At 40.1% G+C, this 23,066-nt stretch overlaps 1 protein-coding gene across 3 annotated transcripts in view; it reads right to left on the minus strand.

The window, feature by feature from the left end:
- Peak1 (pseudopodium enriched atypical kinase 1) overlaps positions 1-23,066 on the minus strand; it is a 219,129-nt gene that overhangs the window by 133,834 nt on the left and 62,229 nt on the right. The window contains exon 1 of one of the 3 annotated variants that reach the window (XM_085844653.1): positions 10,901-10,994. The exons of the other annotated variants lie outside the window; for them this stretch is intronic. The gene's annotated coding sequence lies outside the window, so the exon portion shown is untranslated. Of the gene's footprint in view, positions 1-10,900; positions 10,995-23,066 lie in introns of those variants that run through there. 3 annotated transcript variants of the gene reach the window in all.

Below are 23,066 nucleotides of genomic sequence, written 5' to 3' on the forward strand. Positions count from 1 at the left end.
ATGGGGAATGGTAATAGCAAGCTTACTAAAGAAATGCCAAGCATAAAAAGAAAGTGACAGTCCACCAGTGTGACACTGACGGCTGGCTGTGCTCAGGATTGCTGTGGATGACAGTCCAGATGCTGCCAGTCAATAGCACCTGCATTTCTTCTGTGTTCTATTATATGAAGAGTCTTCTCTTGACTCAGTTCATATGAAGTTATTCACATGAGGTGAAACTGTAAATTATTAAATTCTTCCTGTAAAATGTCACTCCTAAGGCTTTCTGGCATGCTAAAATTATCACCAAGGGTTTCAATACCATTTGAACCATTGCTATAGCTCTGGTCTCATGCTCTCCAAATACTCTAAAATCATAGGCTGTAATACTGGTGCGATTTTCCTTCTAAAATCCCAACTTACCCATTGTCCCATAAGGCAGCTTCAAATTTCTTGGTATGGAACATATGTCCATTCATGATTTGACCCCAAACCACATTTGTACACTCATCTACTGATGCTTGTCCTGACAAACTACATGGCAAGCACAGGGACACTCTATGCCTTTGGAAACCCTGTGTACCTGCTGCTCCTCTGACTGGGAATATCAAAGGTTCTTGCTGTTGCTCTTTTTCCATTTTCTACTTGTCCTAAAGCCTATGCTGATATTATTTCCTTGGTGTAGCCTTTCATGATAGCCTCCACCACTTACCAGCTTAGGCACTCTCTTCCCTGTGCTTTCTCAGTAATTTCACAAACTTTCATTATGGACCCATTACATTTAGCTATGACTAGGAAAGAAAGTACATGAGCACAAAAGACTGACTATATATTGATTAATTTTGGAGCTGGCCGCTATGGCTTGATTACACTATCTTGTAGTCCATGCTAATGTTTTCTTTAAAAAGTAGGAATTGTTTGGTGAGAAGGAAACACGATAGCTAACTGACATTTGGGTATAATGTAGCACAAACAGAATGGCATTGCTGTCACCCCACAGGGTGCTCACAGTAAGTCCTCTGAGCTTAGGAAGACAGGCTCAAGAAGGCCATTGAGTCCAAGGCTCATTCTCTTTGCTCACTATGGGTGTGAATTTGCTACTTCGAAACAGTCTACTGCGGATCCAGGGATTACGTCTGTATTCATGAAGGACAAAGGATGGGAACAATTACAGATGGGACCAGTCACAGGATTCTCCTTTTAACAGGAAAAAAAAAGTATTTTCCAATTTTCTCAGCAAATTCAGCCTATCTCACTGTCCTCATGTATAGTGAAAGTCAACAGTATCTTGATGGCTGAACTTCTTCAATGGCGGGGCCTACTTTTCTTCTTTAGTGACAATCCAGTACCCCCACACAGTCAGCTTGGTCTACTGACTGGATGAGTCTAATAAAGGAAACTTCAACAAGTACAAAAGAATCTTCTTTCTAAATTCTTTTAAGTATGAATTTTTTCAAAAATTGATAGCGCTTTATAAATAGGGAATTATTACTATTCTAGTAGTTTACCATCTATCACCATGTAATAAAATGATTATTGCTTTCTCCGTAGAGTACCAGACAGAATATTAACAAGGAATCAGGAGGTTTAAAATTTTGTCTATACATGCTGACTCTGAGTTTATGTAAAAGACGATGCTCATGTCTCAAGGTAGTTCTAAGGATAAAAAAAATCAATATAAACAGCACAAATATGTAAAATACTATAACATGGTTGATAAACACAGTGACTGTTAAGACTTGAAAAAAATCCTACAGTTCTTCTATTGTGTGTATGTGGCATCTAGCACATTAACATGGACTAGTGAATAAACACTAGCAATGTCTAGCAGGAAATCTGGACACTACCGGGTCATGGCAGGCTGAGTTCTGAGCTTCAGCCTCCATTATTTCATGCCATAAGAATAAACCAGCTATTCCTTCATCTATACTTCATTAAGGAAAAAATGTTTTCCAAAATAAAAAGCATCAGTTTCTTGTGGTAAATCTCCAACCCAAATATGCCCCAGCAATGAAAACACAACTCAATTAATATGAATACATGCAGGCACCTAGATTGGGCAAATCTACTGCTACACTACCATCTTCCACATCTCTGAGACCCCTTAGAACTTGTGGTTTCTCCAGGTCATGTGCTTCTGCTCGGCTTTTCTTCTTCCTCCTCCTCCTCTGTGTCCTCTCCCTCTTCCATTTTCTCTTCCTTCTCCCCCCAAACCTTCCACTCCACCTTCCCTTTATCTGCCCAATCATCAGCTCTCCTTTATTTTACAAATTAAAGTGGGAAGCAGGTTTACAGGAAATCACCTGAGTGCTGACTCTTTCCTTGTTCACAACCCCTCACAGGAGAATGAAATTAACATCAAATATAATTAGCCCCAGGGCTATCCACAACAGTCAGTGTTCTGTTGCAGTTACAAATAAAGGCACAGCACAATTTTAGAGTAGGATATGAAAAACAAAATAAATAGGTTAATTGGGAACGGTTAAGTTCCAAGTCATTAGTTAATGATGAATGCAGCGTACTAAAGTCGGCCAAGGTTTTGAAGCACGCCCCGGTTTCATGAGGTGACAAGGAAAGCAGCAAGACCACTGAGTCCAAGTTCTCATGTGCCCTTAACACCCGTAACCGGCTTATGAAGAACAACTCTCAGAGTGACCTACCTGCACAGGTCACAGTGGCAGTCATAACTAGCCCTATAAGTAACAATCTCAATGGTATGTTCTCCAAGTTTTAACTAAGCTATACATCTCTTCAACTAAAAGAATGTTATATTAAAATAAGCATACTGTGAATAACATAAACAAGAGCTAATGCTAAAGGGAAAGAGAGAAGACAGCTTGAAACCACTAAGTTCTCTCCAGAGTACTAGTGAGAGCTGAACCAGCTTCAGAGGACTTGGAGACAGATGCTTTCTAAAAAACACGGTCCTCTCAGTTCTCTGAAACTAAAGAACTTTAACTTATTATTAAAGAGTCGCCATTACTTTCTGATTCATCTGTGTAGGCTACCCTGGCATTATGTCATGTTGAAATGAACTAATCTTAATACAGAACACAGCCCTGAGACAGACTTTAAACCAGCACAGGATTATATAAAGCATCATGAGTTTACAATAGTGGGCTGCAAAGATGGCTTGGAGGTTAAGGGCAATGGTTACTCTTCCAGAGGACCCTGGTTCAATTCCCAGTACCCACCTGGTAGCTCACAACTGTCTGTAGCTCTGGTTCCAGAAAATCTAACATCTTTATACAAGCATACAGGCGAGCAAAAACACCAACATACACAAAAAAAGAATGAGGTCACAGAACTTAAAGACTTAAACCTGGATGAGATTTGTCTGACAGTTGTATCTGAAAGATGAACATATATTTTAGTAAGTCAAAACTGTCAGAGAAGTACAAGTAAGCTCATGTCCCACAGCCAGAGCCACCCAGGCTCAACTGCACAGGCTTTTATTTTTAAAACAGGACAGAGTTCTTTTCCCCATTTTATCTGTATGCAGAGCTTTGCCAGCTATGACCTAAACAATGAGCCTTTCTCCTACAAGGAAAATTTGGAGTACCTAGAGTAAGCAATACATAGATTACTTGTGAATGTATCAACATTTATAAAGATACAGTTAGCATAAAAAGTGATACATTTAGCATAAAAGTTACCTTAGTATGTAATTTTATAGATAAAAGGGGAAGTATACAAACTTAAAGGCACTTTTTTTTTTTTTTTAAATACTTTTTGCTTCCTGATTAAAAATTAAGAAGTGGAGGCTGCACAGTTGGCTTAGAAGTTGAGAGTACTGGAAGCAGTTGAAGAGAACCTGGGTTCAGTTCTCAGCACCCACATGGTAGCTCAGAACCATCTGGAATTCTAACCAAGCTGGGTTCTGGGCCTCTGCAAGAGCAGATTGCTAAGCCATCTCTCCAGGCCCTCTACTAGGTTTTTAATCTAAAAAGTCCTAGTGGAAAATTTTTTTGCAGAAAGCAAAATGCACAGGCTTCTAAGACTTCATACTTTATAAACTGTACCAAGACAATAAACAGTAGTAGGTATTCATTGTGACTAAGTGTGTTGGCAAAATAAATATTCCACATACTGCAGTTACTCCTGGTCCTCACTTTCTGCATGTGATAAATTCCACACAATTATTATTTGAAAAGAAAATAAATAGGATGAATCTAAACTATTAAAGAAACGGGATTCTTTGGGGGGGAGAAGGGGCATCAGATTTTTTTAAATCCTGCAGTTTAGTTTTTGTTTTGTTTTTTAAAGACAGGGTCTCAGCATATAGGCCTGGAACTCACTATGTAGAGCAGGTTGGCATTGAACTCAGATATGCCTGTCTCTGTCTCTAATGTAAAATTATTTTGTTACATGTGTAGTGGCGCATGCCTTTAATTCCAGCACTAGGGAGGCAGAGGCAGGCAGGTATCTGAGTTAGAGGCCAGCCTGGTCTACAGAGCAAGTTCCAGGACAGCCAGGGCCACATAGAAAAACCCTGTCTCAAAAAACAAAACAACAAAACAAAACAAAACAAAACAAAACAAAACAAAAGGATTTCTCCTATGACTAAAAAGTATAAATGGGGCAAACATAGCCTGTCAATCACTTTCTACTTGGTAAGCAGATACTCAAAGCACAGTGCACACAGTGCCAACTTATTTTAAATGGCGAAGGGTCTTAAGATGGGCAGTAAGCACTGCAGTGATGCTGTATGCCACACTGTCTTAAACTGCGGCCAGAGAAAAAGGAATCATGGACATTGAATGATTGTTGTGTTCCTTCCCCTTTATGTGATTTCAAGATTAATTTGAATTTTGTACTGTATTCAAACACTTAGTTGAATAGAGAATATGACTTGAATAATATGGGCAAGAAATTTACTTCTCTCTTAATGAGTAACTTTCAATTTTTGATTATTCAACATTTCACAGGCATACTTTCATTTTTGTTACTATGGTTTAGGTTTTCTGATTTTAAATATTTAAAAACTCAGCCATCCTGGCATGGGGCTACAACCCTGTAACTCTGGGGCTGGAAAGAATGAAGCTGGAGGATCATAAAGTGAAGGCCAGTCTAGACAATACAGCAAGTTCTGGACCAACCTGAGCTACACAGTGAGTCCTTGTCCCAACAAAGTAAAGTAATAAAAAAAAAAAATCAGCAATTTTAAATAAGAAAACACTTGTAGTGCTACTACTTGGTATCCCTAATTCCAGCTGAGCAATGCTAATGTACAGCCAAGATATATTCTTGGCTTAGTAGTGGTTAGGAGGAAACAGTCATCATTGTTTGTGTTTCTAGTCTGAGAAACATAATAACATCAACAGTATTTACCTCAAGTTGCCTTCCGTCATATTTATTATTTCTCAAAGTGTCAAATCTTTTGTTAACTTAGCATCCTTAATTCCAACTTCAAAGAGAACCAGTAACTGTCCTTTATCACAACTCTTACCAGACTCTTAACTGCCAGATGAAATATAATGGCTTAAATGGTCTTTTAAAACTAACTTCTCTAGATGGCTGTAGAGATGATGGGTCAGCAGGTAAGAGCATGCCCTGCTCTTACAGTCAACCTGAGCTCAGCTCCCAACATCCACGTCAGGTGGCTCACAGTTGCCTATGACTCCACCTCCAAGGGGAATCTGAAGTGTCTACAGCATCCTTTCTAAAAGACGTGTTACATTTCCTCTCATTTGTGGTTCCTAGGTTGTATATAGTCACAGAAAATCATGCATGCATATATAAAATGAAAGCCAATAAATTGTATGCTTTTAAACTTTCGTGTATTTTAAAAATTATTTTTAAGGTTTTTCAATAAAAGCCCTTACAAGTTGGGGATGCGAGGAAGCAATCATTAAATATATGATTATATAAAGAACATACAGGGAGGATGGTAAGAAAAGGGAGAATAGGATGGTTATGTTCAATATACAACCTGTATGAGCAACTCTAAATTAAAAGTTTAAAATTTGCATCCATTGAGAAATGAATGAGAATAGATAAATGGTATACATAGAGTTTCTATAAATTTATTGTATTCAATACTGGGCACTATCATCGATTAATGAAGCCAAATTTAAGTTCGTTCCATGACTCCAAAACCTCCCTCATCCATGGTTTCTTGGTGTTTTTAGGCTATGAGAACTACATCTTCAGGACACTGGGCAGCAGCATCTAAGGCAGAACAAGTAGATGTACGAAGGTGCTGGCTGATACCCTGCATCCCTTGCACATCCCTTCCGATTCCTCAAGGAGCAGCCAAACATGACAATACAGTGGGCCAATAAAGCAGAAGTAACTCCCAAAACTCAGATACAAAGTTCCAAAGGTTGTCTACATCATTTTTCTTACACCCCCAAAAAATTTGTCACAATCTCTTCTAAATTGATTTTTTTTTATTATCTTGGTAACTCCCTTTATAAACCTTCCATTCTCATCAAAGTGTGGGGATCATTACATAATCATATATTTAATGATTTCTTCCTCTCATACCCAACTCATAAGGGCTTTTATTGAAAACTTTAAAAATAATTTTAAAAAATATGAAAGTTCAAAAGCATCAAGAATTCATATGAAGTATGAAAAAGATTGATCCATTTGATAGGACGGTACTGATATTACATCACATCACCATAAAAGCTTGGGTTTCTCATTTTTCCAATAAATATACTCTTTAATACCACAGCCAAAGTCAACACATTAACCTACCCTGTAGCTGATAGACCTATTCAAGTTTCACTAGTGTCTTCTGTAACAAAAGGATCTGGTCAGTCATTATAGGCTACAATTATCTGTAGCGTTTATATAGTCTCCTTAAACCTAGAATAGTTCTTAAAATTATTCTAGATTTTTACAATATTTTAAGTTGGAAAACTATAGGCTAAGTAACCTTAATTGGAACTCTCTAGCCTTTCTTCAAAATTAAACTTTGGCTATGCATTTTTGGGGAGAAGTGTCAGAGAAATGAAACTATATTCCTACACTGCATCCCTTCAAGCTATACACACATCATTTTGCTCCTGACTGAGGAAGTATCTTTCAGGTTCCCTCTTTGACAAATTCTTCTTTCCTTTGTAATTGATATTTTGTGAGGAGAAAACATGACTAGGCAAGGCCACCAAACTTTTTACCAATTAATTTTAGGATCTGTTATTTTATATATAAACTAACAATATAACAATGGCTTTCAAATGATTTTTCTAATTCTTTTATTCTGTTTCTTTACCCATTAATTGACCATATCACTACTGATTTGTTAACTTCAATTTTTATTCAATGAGATATAATACTAATAGCTAGTAATTACTAATTTGATATTCAAGGAGGTGCTCAATGTGTGGATCAGCAGGTGGCTTTAGTACCATTTTAATGTAGTCCCCTCCCCTCCTTTGAGTCCTTCCTAACCTCTGATATAGTTGATATATATAAACACAGACATTTACTTCTGTGAATCCTATTTCATGGCTTTCAAAATTATTCCAGAAGGACAGGAGGAAGAAAGCCAATTGCCTACTTTGTTGAGAATGGTAATGTGACAGATTTCTCTGCACTTATTCACGCCACCCCGACCCCAACACACCTCCCCTCTGGATTTCCAGACAAGTGTATTTTCTCAATAGCAACATTTACCTTGATCAGCAAAGCTGGTGCTCTCAAAGGACGAGAGGGACACTACTAATGGGCAGACTTCCCTAGGGCAAGTTATCAAGGTAAGGAAATTCTGGGGGTATAATATTTGAGGATCATTTTACTCCCAAGAAAAAAATGGTTTTCTTTTTTTTTTCAGATATAATTGAGTAGCTTTAGATATATTAATAAATTGTGAAATAACAACTAGCATTTCTATTTGTCCCATACTCAAATCCTCTACCAATAACTTATATTAGTATACCTTGGACACAATTAATGGATCAACATAAATATATTATCACTAAAGTCCACATTTCCCTTAAAGTTCCTCAGGTTTCCCCTGACACCCTTTTTTTCCTGTTGAGAATCTTAGCTAGAAGGTACCGATATATTTAGTAAGTACAATATATATATATATATATATATATATATATTAACTCCTTAGGTTACTCTGCTTGTGACAGTTTCTCAGATCTTTTTCCTGTGTCTGTGGCTATGTCTATGTGTGTGTAGGTGTATTCATGTAGGTATAGCTGTGGAGATAGCTGTGTGTATGTTGTACACATGTATGTATGTATATATGTGTACATACATGAGGCAAAGGTCATCACTGGCTGCTTTCCTTGGAGGCAAGGTCTCTTACTGAAATCTCAGGCTTGTAAATTAGGTCCATCTCTGTATCCCGAGAACCAGGATCTCAAGTGCATGCCATAACCCCCGGATGTTTGCATGGGTGCTGGGGGGTCAAATTCAGTCCTCATCCTTACACAGCAAGCATTTTACCAACCAAGCTCTCTCTCTAGCTCCCTTTCTTGAATTTCATGACTATAATAGTTCCTTGTGGCTACTGAAAGAAATTACCAAACATTTAATATCTTAGAAAAATAGAAATTTATCCTTAGACAATAAAAGTGGATTCCTCTCCTACAAAATATTGTCTCTAATCTCGCAGAAGTCTCACGGGAAGAATCATTCCTTGTTTCTTCTAACAGTAGCTGGAAGCAGGACCAGACCTTGGCATGACCAGAAAGACATTCCTGACAAGGACAAAGAGATTGTTGCCAGAGGTTTATGGAAATTAGTTTGAATATGGAAAGGGGAGAATAGAGAAAGGTCAGGTTGCAGGGAGAAGGCTTTTAGAACAAGACAGGGACTCATAAATAATCGAACCTAACCACCTCATTGTATATAGACTAATTGCTATTTGTAATGTAACAGCGGAGTTTATTTTTCAAATTAAAGCTGCTTTGAACTTGCCTTTTCTCTGAGCAGTAAGTGATGGACACTGTGCCAAGCTGGTACTGCAGATGCACTCCTTAAAGATGCATCTCATTCGGTATCAGTGCACATGGTTTACGAACAGGCTCACATAGGTCAGTGGATATGGACTATAGTTTCACTCCAGCGTCTCAATGCAGCAGGAGACAATCAATTTCATGAGACTTAGTATATGGGCCTTTCTGAAGGTTCAGCCTTAGAAATAGAACTGGTAAGTTCCTGGATATCCCCACCAGGCCAGTGAATGGATGGTGCCAGATCACCTCTGAAAGGGAATTATTTCTTCCACAGTGACAAGAAGATGGGGCGGGGCAGATAGAAGTAGTCATTTCAGTCATTGGGTTCCAGGATGGATGAGCTTCAGGCCACACCACTGTTGCTGTAGAGAAGTAAAAAGTCCTATGCAGCCTTTAATGACTGACAAGTGACACCCAGGCTGAGGGTCACATGAACTCTTCCTTCAGAACTTTGGATCTCACTGCTTAACTTCCTCCTACAGAGGAAAGGGCTTTCCAGTGAGGATAACTCCAGCTTGGGACTTGTCTAATAAGAATCAGCCACACACAGAAACACCTTCTATATTCCTCCTACCAACCCTGAACTGGTAGGAGTTTTCCGCTTATTCTGCTCCTTGCCACCTCCAACACCACCACGTCAGCACCCACTCCTCTTTCTCAGGGAACTGACCCCACCAGGAACCCTCACTGCTGCATTTTTGGTGATGCCAAGCTCTGGTCCTATGACCTGCCTGAGTCCTGATGACCCAGGGTGAGTATTATTAAATGAGTCTTGGAGGAGGCCCCTTGCCTACACACCAGGACATTGCCATCTCTCTCAGGAGATTTGGCAGTGTTGTCACAGTGGCCTGTGTCTGAAGGAGGAGGCTATCCTTGAGTTCACTGAAGCACACACTGTAAAGAAGTGGGTGGTACCTAACTGCCCAAATGAACCCACCAGGAACCCCCCAATCCTGGTCTGTGCCAAGAACCCAACTGCAAGCTCTACTGCAGGCCCTACAGGAACTGAGCTCAAGAAAGCTGCTCTCCTGCCACAGGACTGAATCTTCTTTCCCTTGAGGCTTAACTACCCACTGTGAATGGTGCTGAGCTAGTGTCTTGGGCCCAGGCTGGACAGGAAGAGCCAAGTATCTGCCATCTCTCTCCATGCAGGAAATTGCTAGAAAGAAATCTGGACTTAAGCACTGTTAGACCCCTCTCCACAGATGTCCCTTCTCCTCACCTCTTTTGTACCCTACCTTATTTTCCCCGGAGGCTATTTCTAGGCCTGTGTCTCCCTAGTAGTTACATGCTGACCAAGCCCTGGTCTCCCAGAGAACACAAAGCAGAGTGAGGATGGGGTATGGGAGTTGCAGTCCACAGGCGTCTGGGAACTGAAGGTCAAAGCATTTGCACCCTGGATGCACAGTACTCTCAGGCTGAACAATGAATGCACTCAGTCACCAATGGTGGCAGTTTTGCACAATGTCCCCTTTGTCCCAGAGTTCATCTCCACTATCTCTTCTCAGCCAGAGGCAACTCAGGCCCTTAGTGAAACTGTAATGAGTACACATACTGTGGAGGCACAATGGGGTTCTCTCTGTACGGGCAGAGCCAGGAGGAGGCTCGGAGTCCTTGCGCTTGAGCTCCGATCTATGGGTACAGAAGTGCTCCTGTGCTATGGCAGAGCAAGCTGTCAAGCCAAACTCGCACTTCTCCAGCCCCCCCACCCCCCAAGCTCTGCATCCCACGCATGGCAGCTACCCTAACTCCTAAAATCTTCTTCCTGCACAACCTGTAAATTAGAGTTGGGACAGCAATTATGGATTCGACTCAGCCCTTGGGATCGAAAAGAAATTGGGGAGGACAGGGGCAGAAAAAGGCAGGAAGTTAGCCTAAGAAGGATCAGAGACATAGCAGAATGGTAGTCATTCCAGAACTCTGGGAGTCCTAGACTTGATCCAGGAGGCAGGTGAGTGAAGTAGTTCAAAAGATGTGGATGTGGGTGCCTCGAAGCTCACCAGCAAGATTCTCAGGCTTGAGACTGTAGCGAGGTGGTGGCGGCTCTGTTACAGTGGGTTTCAGAATGACTTCACTGCAGGGTGGCGGTCCAGACCAGCTAAAGAGGGGCATTGGAGAGGGGATGGTGAGGTTTCTGATAATCTATTAAGGATCTCTGCTCTGGCTACCTGGACTTGTGACAACAGCCTGACCAGACCACAGATGCACAAGAGGGACACCATGACCATAAATATCCATGACAAAATTCCTTAAGGGGATCATTCCTAGAGTTCTCTTACAGTCCCATTATGTTTTAATGTAAAAAAAAAAAAAAAAAAAAAAAGATGGAATCAACAGATTTCAAGTATTTCAAGCCTAACTTCTGTTGGACTTTATGGGAATTCTAAGAACATCAGTTCACTGTTTTTCATGTATCAGTTGGTTTATCTGCATACAGACTATATAGCCTATGAGGAACAGAAGGCACCACTTTCCTGTGCCAATAGGAATACAAGTACATCCAGAAAAGGAATAGCTGTGCCATGTAAGACCCTAGGGAATGGTTGTGTGATAGAGTCTGGTATTTGTGCTTTGAATGCTGCTCTATCATCCCTCTATAGACTAGATGAAGGTTATTCTGCCTCATTGGTATTTTCTTATATCTTAGCTGCTTTCCTCTGACATCTGAAACTCAGTTTCAAGGTTGAAATACATTGCTATAATCACAGCCAACCAAAGGCATTCCAATTCAAACTCTCCATAACTTTACCTGTCTATTGCACTTCAGCTAATAGGCAGTTTAAAGAATTGTCAATAAATCCAAGCTTACAAATTCTATGGCCACTACAACCTTACAGTGTAAGGTTTTTGTTAAATTTGCTGCATTCACACTATATTACACACTATAAAGGTGACATGCACACCAGTGTCTTCAGAAATTAAGTGACTGCACAAGTTTCTGATGTAGAAATTCCACATACTCCACCGAAAGAATTCCCCACACTCCATCTTATTTTTATTATTAGGCCACCACTGACCTTCAGGCCTTTTCCCACTAGTGCTGGAGGGCAAATAGCCAAGTCAAGTCCCTGATCTGACACTCAGTCTAGGTCTTAAGTACTTCATGACTTACTTGGGCCTTAACTTCTTTGTAAACTGAAGCCTGACAGGATAATCAATAAATTGGCTTAAATACGTATCAACAGTCAAAACTTTTTAGCTTCTAAAATTGATATTTCCACAAAGTATGAGGGACATTTGTAAAGACCTTGCCAAAATAAAGGATCTACACAGTTGCAGTAAGTCATGAAGGAAAGGGAAGTAAGGACACACAACATGAGTTAATAAGATGTTAACACCATAATAAAAGCATTCCCTTGGGCTCTGTGCTAAGCAGCTTTCCTCTCCCTCAGCCAAAATATCACTTTATCCAAGGAAATCAACTAATAACTATGTCTTCTACATTATGGCTACACGAAATTTACTCTCCATAAAGCATTTCACAGGGCTGGAGAGGTGGTGTGGTAGAGAAAAGCGTGCACTGCTCTTCCAGAGGACCAGAGTTCAAACCCAGCAAACACAATGGATGAGGCAAAACTGCCTGTATCCTCAGCTCCAGGGGATCTGAAACCTCCACACTCACAGGTACGGGGTTCATGTATGAATATAAAGATATAAACACATACACATAATTTTAATAAGATAAAACATTTAAAAAATATTTTGAAGAGGCAATGAAATTTGTTTTCTGTATTTGTTCTTATAAGTCAGAGCATAGGAGATAACAACTGACCATGCCTTTTAGCTTTTACACAAAGTTCCCTACACCACCACCAACAACAACAAAATGTGGAGGTTCTATCATTTGGCTCTTACATTTTGTGTACATAAGACTAGAGCATTTCATTGAAAAACCTAATGGAAAATATTAGACTGTTTTATTTTACTATATCCTTTATAATACATATTTAACTAACAAATGTTAGTATGCAAAACAAAATATATACTAAAAATGTAAAATTAACACAATATAATTTAACTTTTCAAAGTATGCTGACATTTAAAATGGCTATTTTAATATAGGCTTTCATCTGACAAATGGCTGAAAGTATCAGGAAAAAAAATAGAAGTATAATAAACATACCAATGTGACTTAATCTCTCTGAGATTCTATGACCTCATTTGTAAAACTGAAACCAGCTTTACAGGGTTGCTATAAAGTAAAACTAGCATGTGGAAAGCGTCCACTACCCCACGCGACCTATTATCCCTCGGGGTAACTTCAGACTTCAATTTTAGAAGCTAAAAAGTTTTGACTGTTGATACGTATTTAAGCCAATTTATTGATTATCCTGTCAGGTTTCAGTTTACAAAGAAGTTAAGGCCCAAGTAAGTCATGAAGAGATAAGGCCTTTTCCACTTTGTTTCATTTTCAACAGATTCCTCACTTGTACTTAAGTCCCTGATCACATTCCAGTTAATAATGTATACTTCTCTCTAATATCAGTTTCACTGGAAGTGGTAAGAGAGAGAAACTTTCAGTACATTGCTTTTCTAATGACACTATTTATGACAGTGAGCACCAAGGTTTATGAAGCAGTAAATAGTTTTTGTGGCTGATCAAGCATTTCTGTTTCACTTCACATGTTCTGGTACCACTGACGGTACCCCTAAATTAAATGTTTTTCTATGCTACATTAGGCCTTTTCTAGTCCTGTACCTGACAACAAATATTGCAACGCAGGGAAGGTTGAAGTATTGAAGGAGATGTTGTTAATGCTGAAACTTCTGCTCAAAGCCAAGACAACAAGATTATACTGTGGAGATGTTTTACATTTTAAAAGATTAAAACACCAAAGCAAAAAAGCCCATTAAAAACTCTCCTTCGAAAAGATAAAGAATCCTAACTTAAATGTTTGAGCTTTAGCACAAACAAAACCACAAATATCAGATAAAAAAAAAGACCCCCCCTTTTAAGGTATGTGTGTGATGTATCCACATGTTAAAGAGGGTATGTGCACATGAGCGTACGAGTGCACGTGAAAACATGCATGTGGAGGCCAGAGGTTAACATCAGGGTCATGTTACACTCACTTTCCACCTTACTTCTTTCTTTTTTTGTTTGTTTGTTTTGTTTTGTTTTGTTTTTTTCAAGACAGGGTTTCTCTGTATAGCCCTGGAACTCACTTTGTAGACCAGGCTGGCCTCAAACTCAGAAATCCGCCTGCCTCTGCCTCCCAAGTGCTGGGATTAAAGGTGTGCGACACCACACCCGGCTTTCCACCTTACTTCTTAAGACAGTGTCACATTGAAGTTGCAGCTCCTACACATCCTAGGAAGCTCCAGGGATTTGTCTATGCCCTGCAGCTCGGAAGGTTGACAGACACACGCTGACACATCCAGCTTTTGTGGGAGTACTGAAGAGCTTAGCTTAGGTCCTCACATGTGTGTGGCAAGCACACTATCAAATGCCTTATCCCCAGTCACTCCATTTTTTTTTCTTTTGACTGTCTCTCTCTTGTTTCTTTTTGCAACAGTGGCGACAGAACCTACGACCTCACACTCACACGTTAGACAGGCACTTACCTCAAAAAGCCTCATCTCCATCTTGCTTTCTCATTTTTGCTAGAAATATACTAAATATTTACAAATCACTTTATAATTTTAACTTTTGACTAGTATAGGACTTGATTAGCAAAAGGCTATAATAACAAAAAATTATCACAATAAAGACAGACTATATCTTGTCTTAGTGTGGGGGTTTACCCCAGAGTACACAAAAGTTAAAAGAGAAAGGTTGAAGAGCCTTCACAATTAACCTCAAGTTTCTGTGGTTCATATGAAGTTCAGCTGCTACCACTGGTTTTGACTCTCTTAATTCAAAAGAAGCAAAGGTGAAATCTTTACTTCGGCAGAGACGGGACTTATACGGATGCCATAAATTATAATTCATACAGAAACTATGCTTTCTAGTAAGAAAACCCCCCACCTCTACAGTTCCAAAAACTCAACATCTACATGTAGTGGGTAGGAAATGTTAAATATATTGCATGTATAAAAATGCCCACATGCTACCATGCAGCAGGAGTGGGCAGAACACTGTCAAAGGGCCGCCTGAAGCATGGCCTGCCAGCAGTGGGAACCACTGAGGCATGCAAGAGATGGGAGAGAAAGGAAAGCTGAATGGCTTGAAGAGAGACGGAACTGGGGACACAGAGTGGTAAGGAACAGCCTGATGTCAGTAGCCTGCTCTGCCACCTGAGGCCATGGAAAAGTCACAGTCACCAAAGTAGCACAGTAGAGATGGCCCTGCCACTTGTCTGCTGTGCAGTGGCATTGTCAAAGAAAAATGCCCTCCCCCTTACCCCTTACCACCTGAGGCAGGAAGGAGAGCTGGTCCCCAGGTCATGAGAGGGGGACAGTTGGCCCTGCCTCACTAGCTGCAGCACTCAGGAAAGTAGGTGGTGCACCTTGACCAGGTAGCACAGTAGAGCTGGTCCTTCCCCTTGCTGGCTGTGGCACTGGGTGAGCTAGCAGGGCAGTGCTGGAACACTTACCCTGGAGGTGCAGGCACAGGAGAGCTGACCAACTCAGTTACCTCCTAATCCCAGATCTAGGGTTTTGGGTTAGTCCGCCCCAACATCTACCCTCTCTAGGATCTGCTGGAGCATGTGAAAGGGCCAATCCTGCAGATCCAAAGCTGCAGGGTCTCCTTGACACAGGGCAACAACAGAATATCTGAGAGGAGTTCCAGTAAATATCCAGGATTGATAGTGTAGTAGAAACCAGAGGCCTCAAACCGTCCAATGACTCACTACGATGAACATTTGCAAGTAAAGATGTGGGGACAAAAGGATGTACTGTGTGACACACTGACACACCACAGCTTCCATGGCAAGATGGGTTCTGTTGTTGTTGTTTAGGGTTTTGTGTTTTTGTTTTTCTTTCTTTTGGGGAGGAAGTGCAAGGGCAGAGATGAGGAGACAGGGAAATGAGTGGGTTTGGAATGCAGGATGTGAAATTCAAAGAATGAATAAAAACGTTATTTTAAAATTAGTAGCTGATCAGATTGAAAATGACAGTAGACATGCAAATTTAATAGTGTAATGAAATGAAGTGGCCATGTGGCAGATAACCATAACACACCAATTTCTGTCACCCAGTTATTCCCTATCCACACCCCATTTAGGTCACCAAATACAACTACAAATTAGTATCTATATTAGTTATTTTTTTCTCATTGCTGAAACAAGATATGTGACAGAAGCATCTGGAGGGCAGGATCGGAGGGGAGGGGTTCTCCTGGCTCACAGTTTTAGGGTACAAAGGCACAGCAGCAAGAGAGGGTCATATACTATCAGCAGTCAGGAAGCAAAGTGATGACTACTGGTGTAGATAAAGCCTTTTTATTCAGTCTTTCCATCCCAAACCCCACCCAGTCAACAGAACAGTATTACCTCCATTTAGGGAGGCTCTTCCCACACAATCAGTGCTATTTAGAAATCCTCGCAGACAAGCCCAGAGTTTTCTCTCCTAGATGGCTCTAGACCCTGTCAAGGCGACACTGGCCATCATAGTATTTAATAGTTTCCTTGGATAATTTGCTCTTACGTATTTTTGATTTTTTGGTTTTTGTCTCCAAAAACCAAAAAAAAAAAAGAAAAAGAAATGTTATGAAAATGGCTAAAGGTGGGGTTGGAGGGATGGCTCAGTGGTTAAGAGTGGGCACTCGTGGGTCAAGAGTCTCGTAAAAGACTGAAGGTTGGTTCCTAGTACCCAGATCAGATGGCTTACAACTGCCTGTATGTAACTCAACTCCAGGGAGCCTCCGGCCGTAACTATGAACTCTGTTATGTGATTATTTCTTTGTGTTTTGTTCATAAAGTAAGTTTTGTTATTATTGAAACATATAAGGTAGGAACTTGTTATATAGCTTGTTTTTCACCTTGCTTTTTCCTCAGATACCGCACCCATTTCCCATAGGTGTACATGTGGTCTTAATAGAACAGCAATTACTTTACTGTGTACATGTATTCATTTATTCATTGAGTTCATTATTGAGTTATCATTCATTAAATGCTTGTAATGTTCAAGATACCATACTGAGGAACCTGTAATGAATAAGGCATAATGCATACATTTTACTGGGAAGACAAATAGTAATAACAATTAATCTCTCAATGTATTATTTGTGCAAAGGTGATAACTGGTGGGGAAAAGATGTGCAGTGCCTGTCAAAGGGATGTAGTCTGATCTGAGAACCAAGAAAAAAAATAAGTCTTTCCATATGAGTGTGTGCTTTTTTTGCATATGTATGGGTGTTCACTTGTGTGCTAGTGTGTGCTGAGGTTCACACCGGATGTTCTCCTTGAGTGTTCTCCGCATTATGGACTTAGGTATGGGTCTCCTGAACCCAGAACTTCTGTTATGGCTAGTCTGGCTGGCCAGCTTGCTCTGGCATTCCTCCGTCTGGTATCTGTTGGGATTGCAGGTGGACCACTATACCCTGCCATTTTTGTGTGAGTTCTGGGGTTCCAAACTCTGATCCTTCAGGCTTGCATGGTAAGCCCTTTATTCATTCAGCTATGTCCTCAGCCCCCAGAGATAGTAATTTTTGAGTTGAAATCTAAGCACGTGTATATGTGCATTAGGAAATTGTGATGGAAAGGTTGTGTAGACATGAATGATACACACACAGCTGGAAGGCAGCATATCAGAACACGTATAATCTTTACTTATGGGACATGACACCACACATGTTTATCTGTATTAATTCTTGTACACTGAACATGCATTTTGCTAAAATACACAAACATATTGAATATCTGATTATACATGTCCTTAGAAGAAAATAAAGATAGATTAAATATATGTCAGGTGTTAATAATGTGATATCATTACAGCTGAACAGTCATCTATTTATTGAACCAATACTTGTCTGCTTACAGCTCTCATGCATTGGTTTCTCTGCACTGTGTAAAAGGAGAACTTACATATTTGAAGATAGCCACTGTGATCTCACTAAGTAGATTTCTTTTTTTTTTTTTTTTTTTTTTTTGGTTTTTCAAGACAGGGTTTCTCTGTAGAGCCCTGGCTGTCCTGGAACTCACTTTGTAGACCAGGCTGGCCTTGAACTCAGAAATCCACCTGCCTCTGCCTCCCTAGTGCCGGGATCAAAGGCGTGCGCCACCACGCCCGGCTACACTAAGTAGATTTTTGCCATGTAGAATAGACCTAGTTATTCATATATGATGGGCTTATATTCTTTAATGATTCTACATACATATATATACATATATATATATGTATATATACACACACACACATGATTGTGAAAATTTTAAATTATATTTTTAAGCATTGTACGTGCATAGGTTTTATTTTTTTAATTTTTTTTAATTTTTTTGCTATTCTTTTTTTTCAGGATATTTTTATTTTTTTTAATTGGGTATTTATTTCATTTACATTTCCAGTGCTATCCTAAAAGTCCCCCACATGCTCCCCCACCCACTCCCCCACCCACCCCCTCCCATTTCTTGGCCCTGGCGTTCCCCTGTACTGAGGCATATAAAGTTTGTACAACCAATGGGCCTCTCTTTCCACTGATGGCCGACTAGGCCATCTTCTGATTCATATGCAGCTAGAGACATGAGCTCCGGGAAGTGCTGGGTAGTTCATATTGTTGTTCCACCTATAGGATTGCAGATCCCTTCAGCTCCTTGGGTACTTTCTCTAGCTCCTCCATTGGGGGTCCTGTGATTCATCCAATAGCTGACTGTGAGCATCCACTTCTGTGTTTGCTAGGCCCTGGCATAGTCTCACAAGATACAGCTATATCTGGATCCTTTCAGCAAAATCTTGCTGGTGTATGCAATGGTGTCAGCGTTTGGAAGCTGATTATGGGATGGATCCCCGGATATGGCAGTCTCTAGATGGTCCATCCTTTCATCTCAGCTCCAAACTTTGTCTCTGTAACTCCTTCCATGGGTGTTTTGTTCCCAATTCTAAGAAGGGGCAAAGTGTCCACACTTTGGTCGTCGTTCTTCTTGAGTTTCATGCGTTTAGCAAATTGTATCTTATATCTTGGGTATTCTAAGTTTCTGGGCTAATATCCACTTATCAGTAAGTACATATTGTGTGAGTTCTTTTGTGATTGGGTTACCTCACTCAGGATGATGCCCTCCAGGTCCATCCATTTGCCTAGGAATTTCATACATTCATTCTTTTTAATAGCTGAGTAGTACTCCATTGTGTAAATGTACCACATTTTCTGTATCCATTCCTCTGTTGAGGGACATCTGGGTTCTTTCCAGCTTCTGGCTATTATAAATAAGGCTGCTATGAACATAGTGGAGCATGTGTCCTTCTTACCGGTTGGAACATCTTCTGGATATATGCCCACGAGAGGTATTGCGGGATCCTCCGGTAGTACTATGTCCAATTTTCTGAGGAACCGCCAGACTGATTTCCAGAGTGGTTGTACAAGCTTGCAATCCCACCAACAATGGAGGAGTGTTCCTCTTTCTCCACATCCTTGCCAGCATCTGCTGTCACCTGAGTTTTTGATCTTAGCCATTCTGACTGGTGTGAGGTGGAATCTCAGGGTTGCTTTGATTTGCATTTCCCTGATGATTAAGGATGTTGAACATTTTTTCAAGTGTTTTTCAGCCATTCGGTATTCCTCAGGTGAGAATTCTTTGTTTAGCTCTGAGCCCCATTTTTTAATGGGGTTATTTGATTTTCTGGAGTTCACCTTCTTGAGTTCTATATATTGGATATTAGTCCCCTATCTGATTTAGGATAGGTAAAGATCCTTTCCCAATCTGTTGGTGGCCTTTTTGTCTTATTGACGGTGTCTTTTGCCTTGCAGAAGCTTTGCGATTTCATGAGGTCCCATTTGTTGATTCTCGATCTTACAGCACAAGCCATTGCTGTTCTATTCAGGAATTTTTCCCCTGTACCCATATCTTCGAGGCTTTTTCCCACTTTCTCCTCAGTAAGTTTCAGTGTCTCTGGTTTTATGTGGAGTTCCTTAATCCACTTAGATTTGACCTTAGTACAAGGAGATAGGAATGGATTAATTTGCATTCTTCTACATGTGGAAGTTGTGCCAGCACCATTTGTTGAAAATGCTGTCTTTTTTCCACTGGATTGTTTTTGCTCCCTTGTCAAAGATCAAGTGACCATAGGTGTGTGGGTTCATTTCTGGGTCTTCAATTCTATTCCATTGGTCTACTTGTCTGTCTCTATACCAGAACCATGCAGTTTTTATCACAATTGCTCTGTAGTAAAGCTTTAGGTCAGGCATGGTGATTCCACCAGAGGTTTTTTTATCCTTGAGAAGAGTTTTTGCTATCCTAGGTTTTTTGTTATTCCAGATGAATTTGCAGATTGCCCTTTCTAATTCGTTGAAGAATTGAGTTGGAATTTTGATGGGGATTGCATTGAATCTGTAGATTGCTTTTGGCAAGATAGCCATTTTTACTATATTGATCCTGCCAATCCATGAGCATGGGAGATCTTTCCATCTTCTGAGATCTTCTTTCATTTCTTTCTTCTGAGACTTGAAATTCTTATACAGATCTTTTACTTCCTTAGTTAGAGTCACACCAAGGTATTTTATATTATATTCCTCCTCATATTACCCTACCTTACCTTTTTTTAACCCCTCCAAAATTTTTTCTTAATGATTTGTCCTCTTCCATTAGTACAAATAATACTTAATTTATATCAAGCACATTAATAGGTTTGAATGGCAAATCAAAAATATATAAGAGCAAATTATCCAAGGAAACTATTAAATACTATGATGGCCAGTGTCGCCTTGACAGGGTCTAGAGCCATCTAGGAGAGAAAACTCTGGGCTTGTCTGCGAGGATTTCTAAATAGCACTGATTGTGTGGGAAGAGCCTCCCTAAATGGAGGTAATACTGTTCTGTTGACTGGGTGGGGTTTGGGATGGAAAGGGGTTTTTTTCTGTGTAGCCCTGGCTGTCCTGTAACTCACTTTGTAGACCAGGCTGGCCTCAAACTCAGAAATCCACCTGCCTCTGCCTCCCAAGTGCTGGGATTAAAGGCATGTACCACCACGCCCGGCCTATAACATTTCAAGCATTGTTCATGTAGATTTAGGCAAATATTTCTGTGGTTTAAGGAGGAAAAGGGAGGGTACTTTAGTAATGATCCAAAATAAACAACAGAATCCCACAGTATAACTAAAGATATGTGGAACAACTTGGTTACTATAGAACCACTTTTATATTGCTTCATTCTCGAAATCATAAAAGTTCAGAAAAGCAGGATAATGAAAAAGGTTCTTGGTGGGGCAGTGGTGGTGCACACCTTTAATCCCAGCACTTGGGAAGCAAAGGCAGGTGGATTTCTGAGTTTGAGGCCAGCCTGGTCTACAGAGAGAGAAACCCTGTCTCAAAAACCCAAATAAAAGAAAGAAAGAAAGAAAGAAAGAAAGAAAGAAAGAAAGAGAGAGAGAGAGAGAGAGAGAGAGAGAGAGAGAGAGAGAGAGAGAGGAGGGAGGGAGGGAGGGAGGGAGGGAGGGAGGGAGGGAGGGAGGGAGGGAGAGAGAGAGAGAGAGAGAGAGAGAGAGAGAGAGAGAGAGAGAGAGAGAAAGAAAGAAAGAAAGAAAGAAAGAAAGAAAGAAAGAAAGAAAGAAAGAAAGAAAGAAAGAAAGAAAGAGATTCTCATAATTTATCCTTGCTTTTGTATTTGGAAACTTTTTGTATTAGGATTTTAAAAGTGTTTACAAGATAGTAACTCATGAAAAGGAAAGAGATACTAGAGGAGAGACTTTAAAACACAGATGTTGACCAGTGGAAACAAAGTCTTGGGCAGTAAACTGGAAGTTTCTGAACAGGAAAGATGGTTTTCTGAAGTATAATATGATTAAGAACGGCTCGTGGTTTATTTCCAGACTACTTTCTGACTGTACCAAACTTATGTCAGGAGGGAGGGAATACAGACTCTAGTCCTCCCTCCTGAATGTGGAGTGTAGCAACTTCTTCCCAAATGTTCGCTGGCTGTTTTCTTACTGTCCCCAGGTCTACCAGCCAGCTACTGCTCATCAGAGCTGGTATTTGGTTTCCTGGACTAAAAAGCAACTAAGAACGTGGCCAATATCTTTCTGAAGATAGCAAAGCTATCAATTTTAATTCAAAAGGTGGAGCTTTGCCAAAACTTGACCTTGAATCAAGAAGACTAATAACTAATGGGCTCTGGATACAATTCCCTTTGGTTGTGATAACATTCCTAACCATTACACTTGAACACTCAAAGACTGAACAAACATCCTGACCCGGGTTGGTGAGATGATTCAGTGGGTAAGAGCACCCAACTGCTCTTCCAAAGGTCCGGAGTTCAAATCCCAGCAACCACATGGTGGCTCACAACCATCCGTAACGAGATCTGATTCCCTCTTCTGGGGTGTCTGAAGACAGCTACAGTGTACTTACATATAATCAATAAATAAATCTTTAAAAAAAAAAAACATCCTGACCCAATGGTCTCCTCTCACTTTCTCTCTAAACTTAATTAACCCTTAAATGTCCTCCCCACCCCACCCCTAGAACTTCACACATTACACAAAAAAATGTGGGGTGGGGGGCAATATCGAATTCTAGTAAATTGAAAATAAGCAATAATTTACCCCAAACAGATGTTAGGTTACAGATGTTACAGATGTACTTACTGTCTGTAAAACTCAAGGCTTTCATTTTTTTTTTTAGTGATCTAAAATTATTCCTATTTCAAAAGAGACAGAATTGTTGAAGAAATTGGTAAAATAAGATTATACTTAGCCACACAATCATTAATCCTAAAGTAACCAAAGAGTTCATTGTTCATTTTGAAAGTTCCTAAATAAAAGAAAGTAAAGGAAACGAAAAGTGGCTGCATCTGCCAGACAAGGAAGGCTTGATGGGTGCACAGAAAACTCCAGGAGGGCTTCTGATACAATGGGAAAGCACACTTCCGCTGAAAACCCCAGGACACAGGGATAAAGGTTCTTTGAAGTATTTCACCTTTTAAGATGTTTGAAAGAATAATAAAGGACAATATCAACTTCAACCAGCCAACATACATAATAGAAATTCTGGATGGAGACTTCTACAGCTCTGTGCAAATCAATCTCCCTCAATGGTTACTTCTATCCACAAGCTGTCTTGTCAGTCTTGAG

The sequence above is a fragment of the Mus caroli genome, unplaced genomic scaffold (assembly GCF_978045245.1).
Source record: "Mus caroli unplaced genomic scaffold, Mus_caroli_1 scaffold_11, whole genome shotgun sequence".
Classification (NCBI taxonomy): Eukaryota; Metazoa; Chordata; class Mammalia; order Rodentia; family Muridae; genus Mus; species Mus caroli.